The following is a 23,053-nucleotide window of genomic DNA, read 5'->3' on the forward strand; positions in this document are numbered from 1 at the left end:
TCAGCTTAAGGACAAGCACAACATACTGAAACTATCCAGGTCAGAGGCCCATTTTTATAACTCTGCTAGTACTTCATCTTACACTCACTGAAACCCCATCTAGTGGTGAACGAAGTAACTATACGCTTATCCAAATAAGCCAATGGTGCACAGAGAAAAATTTTATTTTTCATAATTTTGCTTATAAATGTGGTGTCAAAAATGTCTCGCTCAGAAAAAATTGGATAATTGCTGTGGGGAAATGTGTAAACAACCACAGTTCTGAGTCCTGGAGTCAAGGGTGATCTGGTATAGGAGACAGGAAGAACAAAGTTTTTTCCTTGGCCCCAGGCAAACAGGCCTTGCTTGTTATCTGGTAGGATTTCATTTTTCCATTCACATCTAACTTTACCATGCTGTCTGTGAGAAGAGGGAAAAGAACAATAGAATAATCCAAAGGAAACCTATAAAAGTTATGTTTCTGTCATCAGTAGAATGTGAGCTCAATGAGGGCGAGGATCTTATCTTGGGTTAACTACCTAAAACAGTGCCTAGCTCATAGTAGCATTTACTCATTAAATATTAAGGAATGAATAAATAACTGTAGCATATGAACAAGTCAAGTAAGTTTAGTTCACCTGAACTCTAAATCAAAAAACTCTTCTAAAACTAGTAAGAAAATGCAGTTCATGTTGCTTAAAAAAAATCAAAGCAATATTTTAACTCAGTTAAGTTCAAGAAACATTTAAACACCAAATATATGCCAAGACACAAAGATGAAAAAACAAGCAGTCCCTGTACTTGAGAAACTTTCAATCTAGCAGAAGAAAGAGGAATACAGATATATAATTTCAATTCTTTTGGTAAGAAGAAGAGCTAAAATACTCTAAGAATATAGAGGTAGTGCAGAAACCAATCCAATAGTTCTAGAAATGCTTTCTGAGGGAGTTAACCCTTGGTACTCTTCTCTCTCATCTTTTCCACTCCCCCACCACTACAACTGTCCCCTTCCTCTACAAAAGGAGTTCCTTACCTATGCATCAGCCTATTTCCTAGCCAACCAACAAAAATTCCCATTCCTTATTACTGTTTTCTAATACCTAGCTGAGGTAGCTACAATTATAACAGTTGAAGCACTCTGAGACATAAATGATGATAATCCCTCTGCAAGGCTTAAATGCTACCTCTTTGTTAATCTAACTGAATCTCAAGCCTCTAAATCCAGGTTTATCTCCCTTTTACAGCAAGATTGAAAATATGCTCACAGGGAAACCTGGAAAGGAGGCTTTGTTTAACTATAAATTGGGGAAGTCGATGACTGCAGACAGAGAACTGTTAATACACCACACCACTTTCCGGTGGAGAGATTTTCCAACCTATACTGGTAGGAAAATCACTCTCATGAAGAGTACATGGGAGGGTTCCAGACAAAATTTAAAAGAAGCCAGCTTCTTTGGTTTCTCTAATCTCTCTCAACTCTTCTTCTAATACTTCTTTATCTTCCTTGCCCTCATGATCTAGTGCCAGAGTCTCCCCTTTTCATTCAACAAATAGCTGAGTGTCGACTTCATGCTTGGCACTATGCCAGATGCTAGTGACACAGTGGTGAATTAAGATAGATACCTGCCCTCAAGAAGCTTCTAGGAGAGTGAGGGAGCTTACACTAGTTAATCAAGCATCCAGCTCAGATCTCCTCTTTCCAGTTTTCTAAGATAATTCCACAAATAAACATGTATATTCTCCTCATATTTTCTATTTCATTGCTATAAAGCATTTTATTTTAGAACCCCAAACTTGGTTAAAGGTATACTTTGAATTTTGGTATACTTTGAATTTGGTTTGTTACAAGATAGCCAGAGCAACTTCTACTATTAGGTATCCCACATAAATGATCAATCTTCCATAATTCTAAAAAACTCTTAAAGCTGAAGTGTGTGTTTTTTGTTTTGTTTTGTTTTTTTTTTTTTTTTGGTGAGGAAGATTGGCCCTGAGCTAACATCTGCGCCAATCTTCCTCTATTTTGTTTGTGAGACGCTGCCACAGCATGGCTTGATGAACAGTGTGTAGGTCTGTGCCCAGGATCTGCACCCATGAACCCGGGCTGCTGAAGCGGAGTGTGCAAACTTCACCACCACACCACCAGGCCAGCTCCGAAGCTGAAGTTTTAACTGGGGTTCAAAAGGAGGTCATTGTTATTTGCTGATAATATGAACTCAATTACACCTACTGAACTAAGATGTTGTGAGGAACTCTAAATTTGCTCCCAGAAACATATAGAAGAGCAAAAAGAATAACTGTCACGCAAAATAACAACATTCAGAGTTAACTACTGTTTAGCATTCCAGAGTACATACTCCAGTCTTATCAATGTATAGAGATATAAAACTTTAAAAACTAAAAAACAGTACTACAACTTTCTTTAAAATGCAATTATCTAAATTCTGCCACATGATTAAATAGCAATATCATTAAGTATTAGATGTCATTTTTAATGGCTATATAGTATTCCATCATACGGGTATGACACATTTATAACAATTCTCTATTAGTGAAGTTTTATCATCAATGAATACCCTTGATGACAAATCTTTGTGCAATATCTGTTATAATTTCCACAGGATTAATTTCTAGAAGTGAAACTGCTATGTCAAAGTGAAGGCATATTTTTAAGGCTTTTGATTTATATTGCTCAACTGCTCTCAAATATATAGTATTGAGTTCTCCTTTACCAGCAGTGTACAGAAAGACCTCATTTCTCAACAGCCACACCAACAGTGAATATTATTTTTTAAAATTTTTATCAGATTAGTTTATTTTTATGAGATTAGTTTTTATCAGAAAAAATCTAATTTTAAAATTGCATTATCTTGACACACTAATGAGGTTGAACTTTTTCATACATATAATGGTCATTTGTAGATTTCTGTAAAATGCTTCCTTTGCCCATTCTTAAAAAAATAAGATGTTAGTCCAAAATTCTCTCTCTTGAATATAGATCACGGGCTCTTTCTTATGACATGGATTTCTGATCATGTACCTCATTGTGTTCCTGATCTAATCCTAACTACTCAACCTGCAAATGAGGTCCCAAAGGGTGAAATGACTTATTCAAGGTACAAAATGCGACAACAACATTTTTACTGCTATACTGTGTCTACCAGCTGGTATGCCTCACTATACTATGTCTATCAACTATCAGACACTGCCATTCTATGCCTACCAACTATATAGAAATTTTATGTAAACTAACTTTTTAAAAAAATAGTAAAGACTCTTTTGGGACTTCTAAAGTTATTCGACAGACCCATTATCAAGTAAAATCACACATAATATGAAATGTCAATAAGAAAATAACAAAGAAGAACACTTAAAAAAAGACGAATAGAAGAAAATGGGAGAAATTAATTGGTAAATCATTTCTTTTAACTTAAAATTAATATAAAAGCCAAGCTTCCAGAAAAAACATATATAAGTGTGTTTTCATGGGAGGCAGCTTAGACAGGCTATTGGGGGGGCAGACCAGTGCAGAGTGTCAGAGCCTGGGCAGGTGTCTGCGGTGGGGAGAGGGGTTGGGCTGGAGGGGAGTCTTTGTTGGGTGAGGAAAGGTCTATGTGTGGACAGGGGATGTAGCCTGATGAGGGATGTCAATGTCCAAGCAAGGTGAAGAAGCATCCACATGAGGTAAAGGATAGAGATGGCACCAGTCCAGCACAGGATATCAGGGCCTAAGCAGGAGGACGTCTACTTGATGGGGAGGAGAGGGCCTGGCAGCCACAGGCAATTCATTATATAAACACACAGGGCTTGATCGAATAAGTAAATATATCAAGGATGTGGCAGGTGAAGGTAAATTCACACTATAGGTAATTACACAGAATGAACCTTGGTATTAGATGACATTTGGAGACACTGGTGTGAACTCATGACTTTCAATATATACATAAAGATACAAAAATACAGATGATAATGTGTGTGTATATATATATGCATATGTGTTGACATATTTCCGTAGCTGTGCCCACTGAGGGCCTGGGAACACTGATACCCCAATAGCAATAAGCCCACTTAGCACCCAGATCGTGATTATCTAAATAACATTCTCCAACAAAAGGAACCTGGGTTCCTTCAAGAATTGTCTGATTCCAGGGCTGGGGCAGGGAAAGTACAGTTGGGCCTTGAATATCTTGTGTAAGAAAGTAAAGAAGGACTTATGGATTTGGCCAGAAAGTGACCAAATGTGAAACAATTTGAGAATCAAAATAAATAATGATAGTAATGGATCATATGGTGAATGAAATAGGATTCCATTAATTCATCCTGATACAAAAGAATAAACTGAAAGTTTGATAAAACATGATATTTACATCCTCTCAAAGTATCTCCCTATAAAATACATTTTAATTCCTAAAAGCAAAAGAGTAATTTATAGTACAAAAGCCCAGCAAACATCACCTTACTCAAGTGATCAAATTAACAACACTAGAAATAAGGGAACTCAGTAGTACCATGTGCCCCTGATAGGGTGCGATGAGAAGAACATAGCGTCACTTCCATGACAGTCATCCAAAGATACACAACCTGAATCTAATCATGGAGAAATATGACACAACCCCAAATTGAGGTAAACTCTTCAAAATAACTGGCCTATACTCGTCAAAACTGTCCAAGTCATAGAAAGACTGAGGAAGTGTTTCAGATCGAAAAGACCAATGAGAAACAACTAACTGCAAAGTGAAATTCTAGACTGAAATCTTTTGCTATGAAGGACATTATTGGAACTGGCAAAATTTACATGTGATCTGCAGATTAGATGGCAGCAATATAGCAATGTTAATTTCTTGATTTTCATGGTTGTATTGTGGTTTTGTAGAAGAATGTCTTATTGTAGAAAATAAAGTATTTGGGGGTACTGGGACATCATGCTGGCAACTTACTCTTAAAAGGTTCTGAACTAAAAAAATCAAAAATGAGAAGGAAAAACTTATAGAAGGAATTTAAGTTATATATAAATAATATGCACTATAATAACTCACTATATAACCATTATAGAGTTAGTATTATGTAGTTTTTAGCAATAGTTATGAGAAAAATACTACAAAATATATGGATTCTCTAACAATTCTCTGCTTATTTCTGGTTTATAACTTTCATCTTATGACATGTCAAAGACTAGAAAAACAACTATGTTCTGTACTTCAAGGTTAAGAGTAAATAGAATCCTACTATGGTAGAACAATGTCCATATCTAAATAGAGACTCAAGGGGTGATATTAGACAATTATTGTCCTATTAGATGATTCTCTTTTTTTTAATGAAGTGTGGGTTAAATCTGTTAAGCAAGACAGATGATCTTTTAGCCTGTAGTATGAATATTTCCTCACCATTTTGTATCTATCATTCAAATGATTCAGCTGATAAAAACATTTGCTTTCCTAACATCTCTATCAAAAACACGATGGAAACCAATTCACTGCAGAGAAAATAGTGTAGGGAAATGAATCTTAAAAAATGGGAGAGAGCAAATCAATTTTTGGTGACTAAATTCAGAAATCTCTAGATTCTAAAGCATGAATTTGACTGATCTTCTAATTAGTTGGTTATAGAACTATAAATGTTGTAACGTCTTACCTTTAAAGCATGTACTCAAGTTTCAAAGAAGATTTCTAAAATATGGATAATACTAAATGTTACATACAATGTACAGCATTTCCAAACATTTCTAATAAAAATAATTTATTACATGAAATTTATTTGGAAAGCATTTGGTTGCCTATTTTATACCTGACACCATATTAAAAATAAGAGATATGGTCCCTTCCCTCAAAATCAGATTAGTAAGAAAGACAAATAAGTGAAAATAATAATTCTAATTCAGTGATATATATGGTAATAAAGATATACACAGATACCACTGGAACATGGGGGAATAAGGAGTATAATGGAGCTGGTCATCTCTCCTCAGCACTCATACTCCCCTCTTACAAAGCCTAACTGCCAGTAAAGGGCAATCCTATATATCCATGACCCTGACATACCTGCCTCAGGTATGGGGAGACACCTGACCAAGTTAAGCCAATCAGATTACCTCTTCAGGAAATTTGTAAGAAGAAAAAAAATTAGCCAAACAGAGGCGGGCGCCAGAGATTCAAAATCATACTCAAGGGCCGGCCCCGTGGCTTAGCGGTTAAGTTCTCACACTCTGCTGCTGGCGGCCCGGGTTTGGATCCCGGGCGCGCACCGATGCACTGCTTCTCCGGCCATGCTGAGGCCGTGTCCCACATACAGCAACTAGAAGGATGTGCAGCTATGACATGCAACTATCTACTGGGGCTTTGGGGGAAAAATAAATAAATAAATAAAATTATAAAAAAAAAAATCATACTCAAGACTGGTGGACATTTTCTGTCACGTTTATACTGATAAGAAATTAACGAAAGCCAGAATGGAGTCAGTAGAGAAAAACAAAGATGAGAAACCATACAGCCAAGAAGAAGGAAAGTAGTTTCTGTGATACCTGACTATGCTTTCCGTGAATGGATCACATGAGCCTTCTGTAACTCGAGTATGAGCTTTTTTTTTTAAACTTTATTTTATCTGGTTAAGTTTCTATCCCCTAACTAAGACAAGTACCTAGCCAACTCTGGAGAGAGGGTCTGGGAAGGTTACTGAAGAAATAATGCCTGAGCTTAGTCTTCTCAAAGGAAGAGGCATCAGCCAGTCAGGGATGATGTTCTGGGCAGAGGAGACAGCATGTAGAAGCACAATAAAGCATAGTACACTGAGTGATCTCTAAGAACATCTGACGGATGAACTGTGGGATACAAGGTTCAAGCGAAGAGAGGTGAGGCCAGAGAGGGAAGCAAATCTTGAGGGGCCTTTAAAACCCTGGCGAGGAATTTGGATTCCATCCTCCCCCTCATCCCATTCCCACCCTGAGGTTACAAACTATGGCCCTGCACCAAAATGTTGAGCTAAGCAAGTTTTTCACATTTTTAAATGGCTGTGGGGGGGGGGGAGAAGAAGTAACAGAGACCATATGTGGCTCCCATAAAGCCTAAAATATTTACTATCTGGCCCTTTAATTTAAAGAAAAAGTTTACCTAACCCCGCTGTAAAAAATGGAAAGATTTTAAGTAGGTGAACTAGATAACCAAAGGAGCATTTTTGCAAGATCACTAACAGAAGTGTGGAGGATGGATTAGAGAGGACAACACTATGCACAAGAAAACCAGTAGAAGCTACTGCTAAACTCAGGAAAAGAGAATGATGGTTTACACTCAAGCAATGCCAGTCAAAACGAGAGGAAAGGACCAGTTATGAAAATAATGCTCCTAGGATAAGGCCTCTAATCCATAACACTGTCTCCAGACCATTCCAGACACTGACCCCTGCCTCCCACCCCAGTCTTGTGCTACCCCTTGATCTCTTGGCTCTACTTATGCAGGCTTTTAATCAACTCCCTCTCTCAGACCAGAATGCTCTCACTTAGTAAACACCTCTCACCTCTGATCTCCCTGCATCCACTATCCTCCTACCCTGAAATTCAGATCTCTTATTTAGTCATTCAGTCAATAAATATTTATTGAGCACGTGCAAGAGGGTAGGAATTGTGCTTGACTCCAAGGTCCAGTGATACAGACACAGTCCCTGCCTTTATGGAATTTACATTTTACGGAAAATACTTCTAACCAAATCAGTGGACTTGAACATTTAAGTTCACCAAGTAGCTCAAAATTATTCAATGTACATATCACTGTGCAAAAAAAATTACAAGTGTTCCCACCCTTTCCTCCTTAAGCCTAGTTAAAAATGTTTACTTTTTCAAACAGATATGACATTTATTTTCCAAAATGTCATTATTACAGTAACTGTACATTTACACACACTTTCCCTTTTTTTTTCCATGAGGAATTTAAGGATTTTTCAGTTATTTCAAATTTACAGCAGATGATGTTTCAGAAAGAAAGAACATCTTGCATACGAACACATGAAATATACATATATACTATTACATACATACAATACATAACATATATACTCATATATACATACATATATTCATTGATAGTATCTATTTTTTTAAATTTTTTGTTTATTGCAGTAACATTGGTTTATAACATTGTATAAATTTAAAGTGTACATCATTATACTTCTATTTCTGCATAGATTACATCATGTTCACCACCCAAATACTAATTACAATCCATCACCCCACACATGTGCCGAATTATCCCTTTCGCCCTCCTCCCTCCCCCCTCCCCCTCTGGTAACCACCAATCCAATTTCTGTCTCTATGTGTTTGTTTATTGTTGTTATTATCTACTACTTAATGAAGGAAATCATACGGTATTTGACCTTCTCCCTCTGACTTATTTCACTTTGCATAATACCCTCAATGGCCATCCAGGTTGTCACAAATGGCTGGATTTCATCATTTCTTATGGCTGAGTAGTATTTCATTGTGTATATATACCACATCTTCTTTATCCATTCGTCCCTTGATGGGCACTTAGGTTGCTTCCAAGTCTTGGCTATTGTGAATAACGCTGCAATGAACACAGGGGTGCATGTACCTTTATGCATTGGTGTTTTCAAGTTCTTTGGATAAATACCCAGCAGTGGAATAGCTGGATCATATGGTAGTTCTATCCTTGATTTTTTGAGGAATCTCCATACTGTTTTCCATAGTGGCTGCACCAGTTTGCACTCCCACCAGCAGTGGATGAGTTCCCTTCTCTCCACATCCTCTCCAACACATGTTGTTTCCTGTCTTGTTAATTATAGCCATTCTGACGGGCATGAGGTGATATCTCATTGTAGTTTTGATTTGCATTTCCCTGATAGTTAATGATTTTGAACATCTTTTCATGTGCCTGTTGGCCATCTGTATATCTTCTTTGGAGAAATGTCTGTTCAGGTCTTTTGCCCATTTTTTAATTGGGTTGTTAGTTTTTTTGTTGTTGAGATGCATCAGTTCTTTGTATATTTTGGAGATTAAGCCCTTATCAGATGTATGGTTTGCAAATATCTTCTCCCAATTGTTACGTTGTCTTTTCGTTTTGTTGATGGTTTCCTTTGCTGTGCAGAAGCTTTTTAGTTTGATGTAGTCCCGTTTGTTTATTTTTTCTATTGTTTCTCTTGCCTGGTCAGACATGGTGCTTGAAAATATGTTGCTAAGACAGATGTGGAAGAGTGTACTGCCTATGTTTTCTTCTAGAAGTTTCATAGTTTCAGGTCTTACATTCAAGTCTTTAATCCATTTGGAGTTAATTTTTGTGTATGGTGTAAGGTAAGGGTCTACTTTCATTTTTTTGCATGTGGCTGTCCCGTTTTCCCAACACCATTTGTTGAAGAGACGTTCTTTTCTCCATTTTATGTTCTTCGCTCCTTTGTCAAAGATTAGCTGTCCATAGATGTGTGGGTTTATTTCTGGGCTTTTGATTCTATTCCATTGAGCTGTGTGTCTGTTTTTGTGCCAGTACCATGCTGTTTTGGTTACTATAGCTTTGTAGTATATTTTGAAATCAGGGAGTGTGATACCTCCAGCTTTGTTCTTTTTTCTCAGGATTCCTTTACTTATTCGGGATCTTTTGTTGTTCTAAATAAATTTTAGGATTCTTTGTTCAATTTCTGTGAAAAATGTTGTTGGAACTTTGATAGGGATTGCATTGAATCTATAGACGGCTTTAGGAAATATGGACATCTTAATTATGTTAATTCTTCCAATCCAAGAGCATGGAATATCTTTCCATTTCTTTGTGTCGTCTTCAATTTCTTTCAGCAATGTTTTATAGCTTTCCCTGTACAGCTCTTTCACTTCTTTGGTTAAGTTTATTCCTAGGTATTTTATTCTTTTTGTTGCAATTGTAAATGGGATGGTATTCTTAATTTCTCTTTCTGCTACTTCACCATTAGTGTATAGAAATGCAACTGATTTTTGTATGTTGATTTTGTATCCTGCAACTTTACCATATTCGTTTATTACTTCTAAAAGTTTTCTGGTGGATTCTTTAGGGTTTTCCATATATAAAATCATGTCATCTGCAAATAGTGACAGTTTCACTTCTTCCTTGCCAGTTTGGATCCCTTTTATTTCTTTCTCTTGCCTGACTGCTCTGGCTAGGACTTCCAGTACTATGTTAAACAGGAGTGGTGACAGTGGGCATCCTTGTCTGGTTCCTGTTCTTAGAGGGATAGGTTTCAGTTTTTCACCATTGAGGATGATATTAGCTGTGGGTTTTTCATATATGGTCTTTATTATGTTGAGGTACTTTCCTTCTATCCCCATTTTATTCAGAGTTTTTATCATAAATGGATGCTGTACCTTGTCAAATGCTTTCTCTGCATCTATTGAGATGATCATGTGATTCTTATTCTTCATTTTATTAATGTGGTGTATCACGTTGATTGATTTGCGAATGTTAAACCATCCCTGCATACCTGGAATAAATCCCACTTGATCATGGTGTATAATCTTTTTAACGTAGTGTTGTATGCGATTTGCTAGTATTTTGTTGAGGATTTTTGCATCGATGTTCATCAGTGATATTGACCTGTAATTTTCTTTTTTTGTGCTGTCCTTGTCTGGTTTTGCTAACAGGGTAATGTCAGCTTCGTAGAATGAGTTAGGGAGCTTCCCCCCCTCCTCAATTTTTTAGAAGAGTTTGAGAAGGATAGGTATTAAGTCTTCTTTGAATGTTTGGTAGAATTCACCAGGGAAGCCGTCTGGTCCTGGACTTTTATTTTTGGGGAGGTTTTTGATTACTGTTTCCATCTCCTTACTGGTGATTGGTCTATTCAAATTCTCTACTTCTTCTTGATACAGTTTTGGAAGGTTGTATGATTCTAAGAATTTATCCATTTCTTCCAGATTGTCGAATTGGTTGGTATATAGCTTTTCATAGTATTCTCTTATGATCTTTTGTATTTCTGAGGTGTCTGTTGTAATTTCTCCTCTTTCATTTCTGATTTTACTTATTTGTGCCGTCTCTCTTTTTTTCTTGGTGAGTCTAGCTAAAGGTTTATCAATTTTGTTGATCTTTTCAGAGAACCAGCTCTTGGTTTTATTAATTTTTTCTATTGTTTTTTTGGTCTCTATTTCATTTATTTCTGCTCTGATTTTTATTATTTCTCTTCTTCTACTGATTTTGGGTTTTGTTTATTCTTCTTTTTCCAGTTCCTTTAGGTGCATTGTTAGATTGTTTGAGATTTTTCTTGTTTGTTGAGATAGGCCTGTATTGCTATAAACTTCCCTCTCAGAACTGCTTTTGCTGTATCTCATAAATTCTGCCATGTCATATTTTCATTTTCATTTGTCTCCAGGGATTTTCTGATTTCTTCTTTGATTTCTTCATTGACCCAGTCGTTGTTCAGTAGCATTTTGTTTAATCTCCACGTATTTGTGGCTTTTTTGATTTTCTTCCTATAGTTGATTTCTAGTTTCATACCGTTGTGGTCAGAAAAGATGCTTGGTATTATTTCAATCTTCTTAAATTTATGGAGACTTGTTTTGTGGCCTAATATGTGATCAATCCTGGAGAATGTTCCATGTGCATTTGAAAAGCACGTGTATTCTTTGGTTTTTGGATGGAATGCTCTGTATATATCTACTAGGTCCATCTGTTCTAGTGCGTCATTTAAGGCCAATGTTTCCTTATTGATCTTCTGTTTGGATGATCTATCCGTTGGTGTAAGTGGAGTGCTAAAGTCCCCTACGATTATTGTGTTATTGTCTATTTCTGTTATTATGTCTGTTAATAACTGCTTTATATATTTAGGTGCACCTACATTGGGTGTGTAGATATTTACAAGTGTTGTATCCTCTTGTTGGATTGTTCCCTTGTTCATTATGTAATGCCCTTCTTTGTCTCTTTTCAGTTTTTGTTTTAAAGTCTATTTTGTCTGATATGAGTACTGCTACCCCAGCTTTCTTTCATTGCCATTTGCGTGCAGCATCTTTTTCCATCCCTTCACTTTCAGTTTGTGAGTGTCTTTAGGTCGAAGCGTGTCTCTTGTATGCAGCATATATAGGGGTCTTGTTTTTTTATCCAATCAGCCACTCTATGCCTTTTAATTGGAGCATTTAGTCCATTGATGTTTAAAGTAGCTATTGATAAGTACGTACTTACTGCCATTTTTTAAGTTTTTTTTTTCCCTCAGTATTTTAGTAGTCCTCTGTTCCTTTCTTCTTCTACACAGAATTGATGGTCTCTTTAGTTTGACCTCTGTCTGAAAGCTCTACGCTTTAACTCCCCTCCTCCCTCCTTTTATGTTTTTGATATCATATCTAACCTCTTTTTTGTGCATTTGTATCCATTACCCTCTTATGGAAATAGATAATTTTTCCTATTTGTGGTCTTCTCTTTTCCCCTTAAATCAGTCCCTTTGACATTTCTTGTAGCATTGGTTTCTTGGTGACAAACTCCTTTAATTTTTGTTTGTCTGGGAAATTTTTGATCTCTCCTTCCATTTTGAATGATAACCTTGCTGGGTAGAGTATTCTTGGCTGTAAATTTTTTCCTTTTAGCACTTTAAATATATCGTGCCACTCTCTTCTAGCCTTTAAGGTTTCTGCTGAGAAGTCAGTTGATAGGCTTATGGGGTTTCCTTTGTATGTAACTTGACTTTCTCTTGTGGCTTTTAGGATTCTCTCTTTATCTTTAATTCTGGACATTTTGATTACGATGTGTCTTGGTGTGGGCCTCTTTGGGTTTATCTTATTTGGGGCTCTCTGTGCTTCCTGTACCTGGATGTCTGTTTCCTTCCTTAGGTTAGGGAAGTTTTCATCTATTATTTCTTGAAACAGATTCTCTGCCTCTTTGTCTTGCTCTTCTCCTTCCGGGACACCTATAACACGGATGTTAGTGCGCCTGATGTTGTCCCAGAGGTCCCTTAGACTGTCCTCACTCTTTTTAATTCTTTTCTCTTTTACCTGTTCAGCTTTGGTAATTTCTTCTAGTCTTTTGTCCAGCTCACAGATCCGTTCTTCTGTATCCTCTACTCTGCTTTTGAGTCCCTCTAGTGAATTTTTCATTTCCAGTATTGTATTCTTCATTTCTGATTGGTTCTTTTTTACATCTTCCATTTCTTTGTTGACATTCTCACTAAGTTCATCTATTCTTCTCCCAAAATCAGTGAGCATCCTTAACACTCTTTGTTTGAACTGTCAGGTAGGTTGCTCATTTCTGTTTCACTAAGTTCCTTTTCTGGGGTTTTGTCTTGTTCCCTTACTTGGAATGTATTCCTTTGCCTCCTCATTTTGCCTCTTTCCCTGTGCTTGTGTCTATGTATTAGGTAGGTCAGCTACGTCTCCTGCTCTTGGATAGGTGACCTTATGTAAGTGATGCCTTAGGAGGCCTGCAGTGTGCTTCCCTCAGTTCTCAATGTTCCAGAGGTGACCCCTATGTGGGCTATGTGTGTCCTTCTGTTGTGGCCTGTTTGCTCTCCCTGTAGGCACCCAGGGAGGCCGAGTTATGCTCCTGGCCAGCTGTTGTCATGCTCAGCTGCTTGTAGTTGTTGTGGACCCCTCAGTCTTTTTATCAAATGTGGGAGCCCCAGCACAGTTGGCTGCAAGTTCTAATACCACATTTGTGTTGCAGTATTTCTTTTAAGTGAGTAGGCCCCCAGCGTGGCAGGTTGTTAGGCTGAGGGCCTTACAATTGCTGTAAGCCTCTAGCCTATTAGGTCTCTTGTCAGCTCTCTGGGGATTGCAGCTGGGTGGGGCTGGCCTCAGGCACAGGAGCACCCAATCGTTTCAGGTTTTGGAAGGTGGGGTAAACCTCCTATGTGGGTCTTTGAGAAGCACAAGTCTTCTGCAGCTGACAAACCCTGCCGCCCACAGGTCCACACACACAGTCAACACGGTCCTGCCCCGTGTGAGCGCCCCGACCTCCCCAAGCAGACCCAGTCTCTCCACGGCGGGAGCCCCACACACTCCGTCACCGCCCCACACTCTCCACCCACTCCTTGTGCACACCCTGCCCCGCTCAAGTCGGCTCAGTTGCCAGGCTGCAGAGAATCCAGTCACCAATCTATGCAGGCCCACAAGTTGCCTGAGGGCTTACTGTTGGGTGGGGCCAGTCTCTAGAGTGGGCTGCCTGCCCTGGCTGAGCTGGATTAAAAGGGTGCTCTAGCAGGAGGGGCAGACCCTAGGTTAGCAGGCCTCAGGGGGAACTCCAATAGCATCTGTGTCAGCACGGCCACACCAGGCCACAACAATGGCTGCCGCCAATGTCTCAGTCCCTGGAGAGGTCTCACCTCTCACCGAGATGCACTCAGGGCCTATTAGGTGAGTCTCTTTTCACCAAAGCACCGTGCACCTTTCTTTCTGGTGATTTTAGGTTGCTTTCTGAAACGGGTGAGTTTGCGCGTGGGCCCTTAGGAGCCGGTTTTAATGTCTTTGTGAACCAGCTTTTCTGAGGGTACTCCCCAAGGTTTTAGTAGCAGCAAAGTCAGATATTTGCCACTCGTCTCGATTGTGCTGGGTCCACAAAACGTCCACAGCGGGGGCGCTCCCCGGCTCAGGGCCCCACTCCTCCAGGGAGGGCTGCATTCCTTTGGGCAGCTCCCGGGCGGCTGTGAGGCGCTGCGGCTTGTGAAGGCGGCATTTTTCCTCTCCAGAAGAGAGTTTCTGCCTCTTCTACCTCAATTAGGATTGTCCGTTGTTGCAGGAGTTCCTCTTATCCAGTTTTCAGTTATGACTCAGGGGTAATTTTTCCACGAGTAGTTGTAAATTGGCTGTGTCCGCGGGAGAAGGTGAGTTCAGAGTCTGCCTAAGCCGCCATCTTGACTTCCTCCCTATTCATTCTACACACAGTTTCTCTTGATCTGAACCTCCAGATTCAGGCACAACAGCGTAGGCCAATTTGCTTGTGTATCTTGATATATCTGACAAAGTCTATCACTAGACTACCATGTTTTGACAGATTCTGTATGCCAGATCACATTTATTAAATCAATATTTTCCTTCCATTTTTAGAAGCTATATGCCCAAACTGTAAATGGCCTGAGACCAGAAACCATTGTACTTTGTATCTTTAACATCAGTACACTGTGGCTGGCACATAGTAGATGTTCAATGAAGGTACATTTGAAGTGCTACATAACTTCTATTAATGTTTCTGAACAGCATGAAATAATCACGGTACTAAACTTACCTGATATAATTCAATCCAAAAGCAAATAAATTTGACATTTTAGTTAGCTTGTACAGCCTTAGAGTGGCTAATACTTTTTGTCCAAAATATTTCTGAAATATAGAAAATACCTCATGGATTAACCCGTTACTATCCTTATAAAACCCTAGGAGAATTGGGACTTTCATATTGGGACTCTTTGCTACAGAGGGTTCCCTAATCAGGTAAGTTTAGGAGCCTCTGGGTTAAGCAAAATTTAACTCTTTAACATGAGTCTTCAGTGCTTTTATACGTTGATATGCACTCTAGCTCCAAAAGGACATTTCCAAATTTGTTGAACTCAGAATTTTTTTTTTTACTAAACACTATCAATAGCGTAAGGACACTAGCATTCTGAGGACTACTGTCTGGCAACATCTGTTGAATTCAGTCATATTTGAGAGACAACCACAAAATAAAAAGACCGCTTTTGCATTAAAAACTTAAAATCTCTTACCTTTTCAGCTGGTGGGCCATGAGCTTTATTCACTCTGCTGCCAGGAATCCCTCAGCTCTAATCAAGTAAGCAGTCCTTCTCAAGTTGCCATCTAAGCCTCCCTAGGGCAAAGGAGAGGCAGAAAAGAGCGAACTCATTACTGTGTGAGATCTAAAGAAACAGCCTCAAGCAGTTCATCTCCACTACAAATTTTTAAATGTTTTATTTTATATTTAAAAATGCATGTGAATTTTGCCTTCCATTCTATTATTTTTTAATATAAAAATTAAGGTTCTCTCCAAAATCTTCAATGCTCCAGGAAGCTGTTTATCCTGTGGCCTCTCATAACTTCTGGCACACTGCCACTTCTCAGAGATATAACAGTTTCAAGGATGGATGTACAACAATGGAATCTCGGTGAAAGGAGAAAAACGAAGCTTTTAACCATAATAGAAGGGATAGGGAGTCACAGACAATAGACGAAATGGCAGTGCTGAATCTGACCATCAAAATTCTCAGAGTAGAGATTAATAGTTTTTATTTTGTCAGTGCTGCACCATAACATCCATGGGACCCAGTTTACGTACTTCTTATTTGGAAACAGCTTGACTTTTTTATACCTGTATCAGTTACGATTAGGATCAGCTGTGAGGGGCAGAAAACTCAAAATAACAATGGCTTAAATGATTCTTAGGTTTATTTCTCTCACATAAACACAGGCAATCCAGAACCATGATGATTAGGAACCATGATGATTTTGTTGTTTGGCCATCCTCAACATGTGGCATCCCCTTCATGGTTTAAAGTAACTGCTCAAGGTCTAGTTATCACATCTGCTGATCAGACAGCAGGAAAAGAATGCGGAGACGAGCAATAGCCTCCCTTTAAGGAAACTTTTCAGAAATCTCACAGGAAACTTCTTTTTCTGGCCTATTCCATAGGCCAGAACTTGAGTTACATGGCCACAGCTAAGGGCAGCTGGGAAATATATTCTTTATTTTGCCAAATGCTCAGCTAAAAATTGGAGCATCTATAATAACGAAAAACGAATATTGGTGGACAATTAGTTGTCTTTGTCATCATACTCATCTCATTCTAAAATGTAAGATGGTTGGATACCTTGTAGAGATGCCTTAACAGTCTACTGACATGAGCTTTCAAAAGCAGAAAGTCCTGCCAGTGGCCAAGGAGCAAGACTAATGTTCATAAGAACTTCTCTAAACATGCAAGGCCAATCTGTAGCTAACAGAGGAAGAAGGGAAAATTCTGAAGACCAGAGTAACAACGCAAGAGTAAAGAAACAACCTCAATAGTTGTAGTTTGGCAGGAACTGACAAAGCAGTTCACAAAACTTGGAAATGATTACACGAGACCATTATGTAAGTAACAGAGTGCCCATGGTACGCTTGGGTAAGACCCTGGCACAGAGCCAAGTTAGAAAAAGGCCGTGATCCCAGGACCAAGACATTAAAGAGAAAGTAGACTTTCCTCTACCATTATGTGAGGGCTGAGCTCCCATTATTAGGCCATGTATAAACTTGGGAGATTTCCCTATTGCACAGGCTGTTAGAAATAAGGGTTGCACTTTACATTGAATAAGGTTGGCTAAAAAAACCTTAATATGTTTAAAACTTTCATGCGAATACCAGAAGCTAGAAAGACTCGTTTCAAAGCTGGCAACAAAATTCTGTTCTATATATAGACTGTTCTTTGAAGGGAAAGGGATCCAAACAGGTTATTTAGCTCTACAAATGTAAAATGGGGCCTGTAAATGGAGCAGCAATTCAAAGGACAAACGGCTCTGTGGCATAATGTAAAGGTTCACGTCTTCAAGGCAGAGGCAAACTTCTGCAAACTGTTTCTTTCAAGGAAATGTTTAAGCATGACTTCAGATGTTCTTATGGAGTGTCTGTGTTCTTATTTCAGTAGTCGCTCACAAAAGACCAGGAACTAACATCCTAGAAAACAGCAAGATGGACTTTCGGTCTTCACTTCAAGGGAAAGACAACAAAATTAAGCTAGCCAGCTGCACCTAGCCTATACAACTTATGTTTTACACATGCAATGTGAAAATAACCATCCAGAGTTTGAAAGACATTAAAAATAATGTTTTCATTTTTTTGTAACTTGAAAGGCACAGATGTAAGGAACCTCTCCTTTACCACTGCTACCCTACCCTAGCCACTGTATATGTATTTCTTATATTTGGATACAATTAACCTGTGGGTAAGGGGCTGGATCTCTGCTGAAGGGAGCAAACACTGCTAATGGCAAGTATTCTGCACAGAGGCAGATACTGTGCCAGGAAATAGAGCCCAAAAAGTAGACATTAGTGTGAGAAAGGAATTAATTCTCCCTTGGACATGGACTCAGACGAGTCTAACATACTCAAGGGCAGTCCTGGGTAGTACAGAAAAGTTGGCTTCTGGCCTTGTAGGAGGACAGGAGCTAGGCAGGCACTCTTTCAAGGCAGCAGTGTTCAAACACGTGTATGTATTACTAAAGGTACTAAGACTTTCCAAGGGACATCTGAGCTTAGAGATAAGTTTTAAGAAAATCAATTTCCAAATCTTTAACTTCCTATGACTGCTTGCCTAAAAACGATCTGCCTACTTCGCCTAAGTCCCCATTCTTCCACATTTCAAAAGAAACCCATACCTCTCACCCATACCAAATCTTATTACAAGGCATTGCCCCAGTCTGTAAAAACCTCCATGGAACAAAACAAGGAGATAATTTAAAATAAGAGTCTTAAAGCCTCCACTAATCGAGGCACCATGAAACCTCAGGCTGTGTCTTTCCCTGTGTTATAAATATTTCTGTTAAAGCAAAGCATGGCTTTAAGAATGGTGTTTTGCCCTGTGTTTAGGAATGTTCTGAATTGAGATATATTACAGTGTGATGACAGGAACAACAAAAACTTTCATTTAGTGACTGCCTCTTCCATTCTCAAAATATTGTCCAAAAATGCATTGTCCTGAGAGCTCCACGAGAACCAAGAAGAAATCATTAAGAAACTTTGAAAAGTTCAATTTATATTTGTTGCAGAGAAGTATGGTAAGGTGATCAATAAAATACTGTAAAACACTAAAATACACTGGATTCAAGCAAAATTATGTTGGAGAAACGGAAATTGGAGTTCAACAAAAAAAAGAAACAATGAAAATTTCCAACCGTTAAAGATAAATTAATTTAAAGTTTGTTTTTTAAAACCAATGACGGTATCAAACCACTATGGAAATTGGGTACTTATAAAAGAATGGTGTCAGGGCCAGCCCCGCAGCCTGGTGGTTAAGTTTGGTGCGTTTGGTGGCAGCCTGGGTTTGGTTCTTGGGTGTGGACCTACACCACTCGTCAGTGGCCATTCTGTGGCAGTGACCCACATACAAAATAAATGAAGACTGGCACAGATGTTAGCTCAGGGCAAATCCTCCTCAAGCAAAAAAGAGAGGAAGACTGGCAACAGATGTTAGCTCAGGGCCAATCTTCCTCAGCAAACAAACAAAAAAAGATTGGCATCAATGTCTAGAAAAGCCAGAAATTACCCCTTTTTCAAGTATTTAAACTTGTGATGAAAAATTTTAGGAATCAACTTGGAAATGTGCAAGGGTACATAGTTTATCAAATTTCTTTTCAGGAGTATATGTGAGCGTAGTAGGCAGAATGGCCCCCCAAAGACGTCTACACTCTAATCCCTGGAACCTGTGAATAGGTCATGTTAACATGGCAAAACGGACTTTGCAGATATAAAAAGATTACAGATCCTAAAATAGGAAGATTATCCTGGGTTATGCAGGTGGCCCAATCTAATTACATGAGCAGAGAACTTTCTCCACCTGGAGTTCAGAGATTCAGCAAAAGTCACAGAGATTAGAAGCACGAGAGAGACTTGACCCGCCATTACTGGAGGGGGCAGCATTGAAAGCACTTCAGCTTCTAGGAGCAAGTATCAGCCACAACTGAGAGTCAGCAAAGAAAGAGGGACCTCAGTCCTACAACTGCATTCAGCCAACAATCTGAATGAACTTGGAAGTGGTTCTTCCCGAGAGACTCAAAAAAGGAAGGCAGCTCTGCCAACATATTGATTTTGGCTTTGAAAGACCCTAAGCAGAGGACACAGCTGAGCCCACCTGGACTTGTGACCTGCAAAAAACTGTGAGTTAAGTTTGTGTTGTTTTAAGAAGCAAAGTATGCGGTAATTTGTGATGCAGAAATAGAAAATTAGAGTAAGCAAAAATGTTAAGGTACCCTGGAGGACAGGCTTGTGTCCCAAGGCTTCAAGGGCAGCAGTATCTTACAGATACAGAGTTTTCCCTGTGCTATAATTTCCTTCTTAGATCTTGGTCAAGAACCACAAAATGCAAGCAATGATCCTAGAGCTCACTCTGGGAACAGCAATATGGTCACAGTAACACTTAAACCTATGAGCTAGTAGAACTTCATTCTCCTTTCAAAGTTAAAGTATCTTTGAGTTTCTATATCAGAAAAATTTAAAATGGTATGATTTCACTACTATCCTCTCCAGTAAGAAATAATATACTAGTTTTAGGGTTATCAAAAAGAATAAATGAATAATATATGTAATGTACGTAACAGTGAATGGCACTCAAACAGTATCTATTACATTTATTAGAAGTTTTATTGTATTTTACTTTGAGTTTAAATGTACATTTTCCTAATGCTTAATTAATCCTAATCTTACTAATTTCTTTATTTTTAAAGCTGGAAACTGAGAACTACATATTTAGTTTAACTTTTAGACAGAAGATTTTTACATCAATCTTTAACCCATGAATTTGATGTTATCCCATAAGATTATTTGGTACATAACGTTTAGTTCATTAATGTAAAGAAATCAAACTCCTCAGAAGTGAGAAAAATATAAACCCGGCTTTAATGAGGAAAGCAACAGTTTTTTTGTGTGTGTGAGGAGATCAGCCCTGTGCTAACATCTGCCTATCCTCCTCTTTTTTTTTTTTTTTGCTGAGGAAGATGGGCCTCTGCCACAGCATGGCTTGCCAAGCAGTGCATCAGTGCACACCTGGGATCCGAACCGGCAAACCCCGGGTCGCCGCAGGGGAGCTTGTGCACTTAACCGCTTGCCCCACCGGGCCGACACCTAGGAAAGCAGCAGTTTTTAACTTTTTACCACTCACAGCAGACATGACAGATGTCCTTCCTTCATACATATCTCAACTCCCAAGAGTACACAAAAGTTTTGATGAAACTGCTCAAAGCTGATGGGACACATAAAGAGCATCACAGACTTTTCTCAATATTGTATTCAGGAAAGTACATGAACAGTGATATCAGCCTAATATTTCAAAATATTCTCTAATAAAAATATCAGTAGTCCAATTTTTAAGTTAAACTTCATTTTTTAAGTGAGTCTTGATTATTCCCAGACCTCTAATCTCTAGGTGATGTAAGGTAAGGAAGTTCTTGTTTTATAGTTTAAAATTACAACAGAATAACATTAGAAATATATAAATACAAAGAACTTACAGATTAATAGTTATGAATATGAACAGTGCTAATGCAAGTTTTTACTAATAACATCATTTTAGATTTGGTAATTGTACCTGTTATATGAAATAATGTCCATAGCATTATGTTTGCTCAAGGTAGATGTACAAAATGTACTTATCATTGCTTTTTTTTTTAACTAAAAACTTATCTTTTGCAAAAGTAAAAAGAAAATAGAAATACAAATTCACAGCTCACCAAGAATTACGATGATTCATAATCATTACCACCATTAGGAGTACATCAATAATAATTTCTCATTATAAAGAGGGCACAAATAAGACAGGGTGTAGATTATACCCTGTATATATATAATGGGAATTATACACGGTATAATTCCCATTACAACACTCGTAAGCTCACCTCTCTCTCTCTCTCGAAGTATGTCAAAATTCTAGTAAGCGAAAGAGTGATTACTACAGGAATAACCCTCAATCCAACATCCATATTTCAACAATCATTAAAACCTTCCTTACAAATGATACAAGACACCACTGACTCTCAACACTGTGGTTGAGAACTGATGGTGGTTATATTAGTTGAATAATTAGTAAAAAAAATGCAAAAGAACAAACGTTAGAAATGTGGTCTTTTTGGGCCGGCCCCGTGGCTTAGCGGTTAAGTGCACGCGCTCCGCTGCTGGCAGCCCGTGTTCGGATCCCAGGCGCGCACCGACATGCGCCATGCTGAGGTCGCGTCCCACATACACCAACTAGAAGGATGTGCAGCTATGACATACAACTATCTACTGGGGCTTTGGGGGGGAAAAATAATAATAAAATTATAAAAATTAAAAAAAAAAAAAGAAATATGGTCATTTAATTTAATCATCATCTCATCCACTATGGAGAAGAAGAAATAAAAGGTTTCACCAAAATGTTTATGTGGTATTGGTGGAACAGAAGAAAATAATTGGAATTTATGTTAATCATAGTATCACAATTTTATCATCTCAAAATACAGATATGCTATACTGCATGAGTTTTATGTAGAAAAAGCCTGAGGGGCCGGCCTGGTGGTGTAGTGGTTAAGTTCACGAGCTCCACTTCAGCAGCCCAGGGTTTGCAGGTTCCCATCCCGGGTTTGCACCGCTCATCAAGCCATGCTGTGGCGGCATCCCACATATAAAATAGAGGAAGATGGGCACAGATGTTAGCTCATGGCCAATCTTCCTCGCCAAAAAAAAAAAAAAAAAAGTTTGACTTGGGGAGAAGGGGTGTATACGGAACAAAAAATATGAGATAGCCCCTCACGTGGATTTATGAAAATTCTAAGGTAGTAAGTTCGAGCACAAATTCTAAGTTCCCAGGGAACTTTATTGTCAAAGCTACCAAATAGATGGTTGATGTACTGCCTTCAAGCCACATCACACACATGCCCAGAGGTGCTGTGCTAGATTATTATTATTTCTGAATGAATTTTACAATAATAATTACTACACCATGTACTGAGTACTCATTAAGTTTCTGACACTGTTTTAAGCATTGTATATACATTAATTATTTGAATGCTCACAACAAGGCTATGAGTTAAGTAGTATTATCCTTAAAGATAAGGAAATTGAGGCACAGAGAAGTTACATTATTTGCTCAAGGTGACAGAGATAATAAGTGGTACACCCACGACAATCTGGTTCCTAATAACTACCCTAAAACATTGATTATATTCTTACTATGTGCCAGAAGACGATATTGAGGGAACAAAAATTCAGTCAATTTGGCTATAACATACACATTCTTTATTTCGAGGGTTACCTATACAGAAATATGTCATTATGAATATTAATAACTCATAAATCTACAGTTCAGAAAGTAGCTCTTATATTAAAACAAACTAGCATAAGACAGCCAAAGTGTAAACTACATAAAACTGCATAAAATTTAAGGATTATTGTTACTAAATGTCAAAAGTTTCAGTAATCTTTAACAGAAAGTCAGTG

General features: G+C 38.3%; 1 protein-coding gene across 1 annotated transcript in view; it reads right to left on the reverse strand.

Annotated features, from left to right (window-relative positions):
• Window positions 1-23,053, reverse strand: part of ATF2 (activating transcription factor 2) — an 82,840-nt gene that overhangs the window by 55,714 nt on the left and 4,073 nt on the right. The window contains exon 2 of the mRNA XM_058549297.1: window positions 15,610-15,710. The gene's annotated coding sequence lies outside the window, so the exon portion shown is untranslated. The remainder of the gene's footprint in view (window positions 1-15,609; window positions 15,711-23,053) is intronic.

Source organism: Diceros bicornis, chromosome 10 (assembly GCF_020826845.1).
Source record: "Diceros bicornis minor isolate mBicDic1 chromosome 10, mDicBic1.mat.cur, whole genome shotgun sequence".
NCBI classification, from domain to species: Eukaryota; Metazoa; Chordata; class Mammalia; order Perissodactyla; family Rhinocerotidae; genus Diceros; species Diceros bicornis.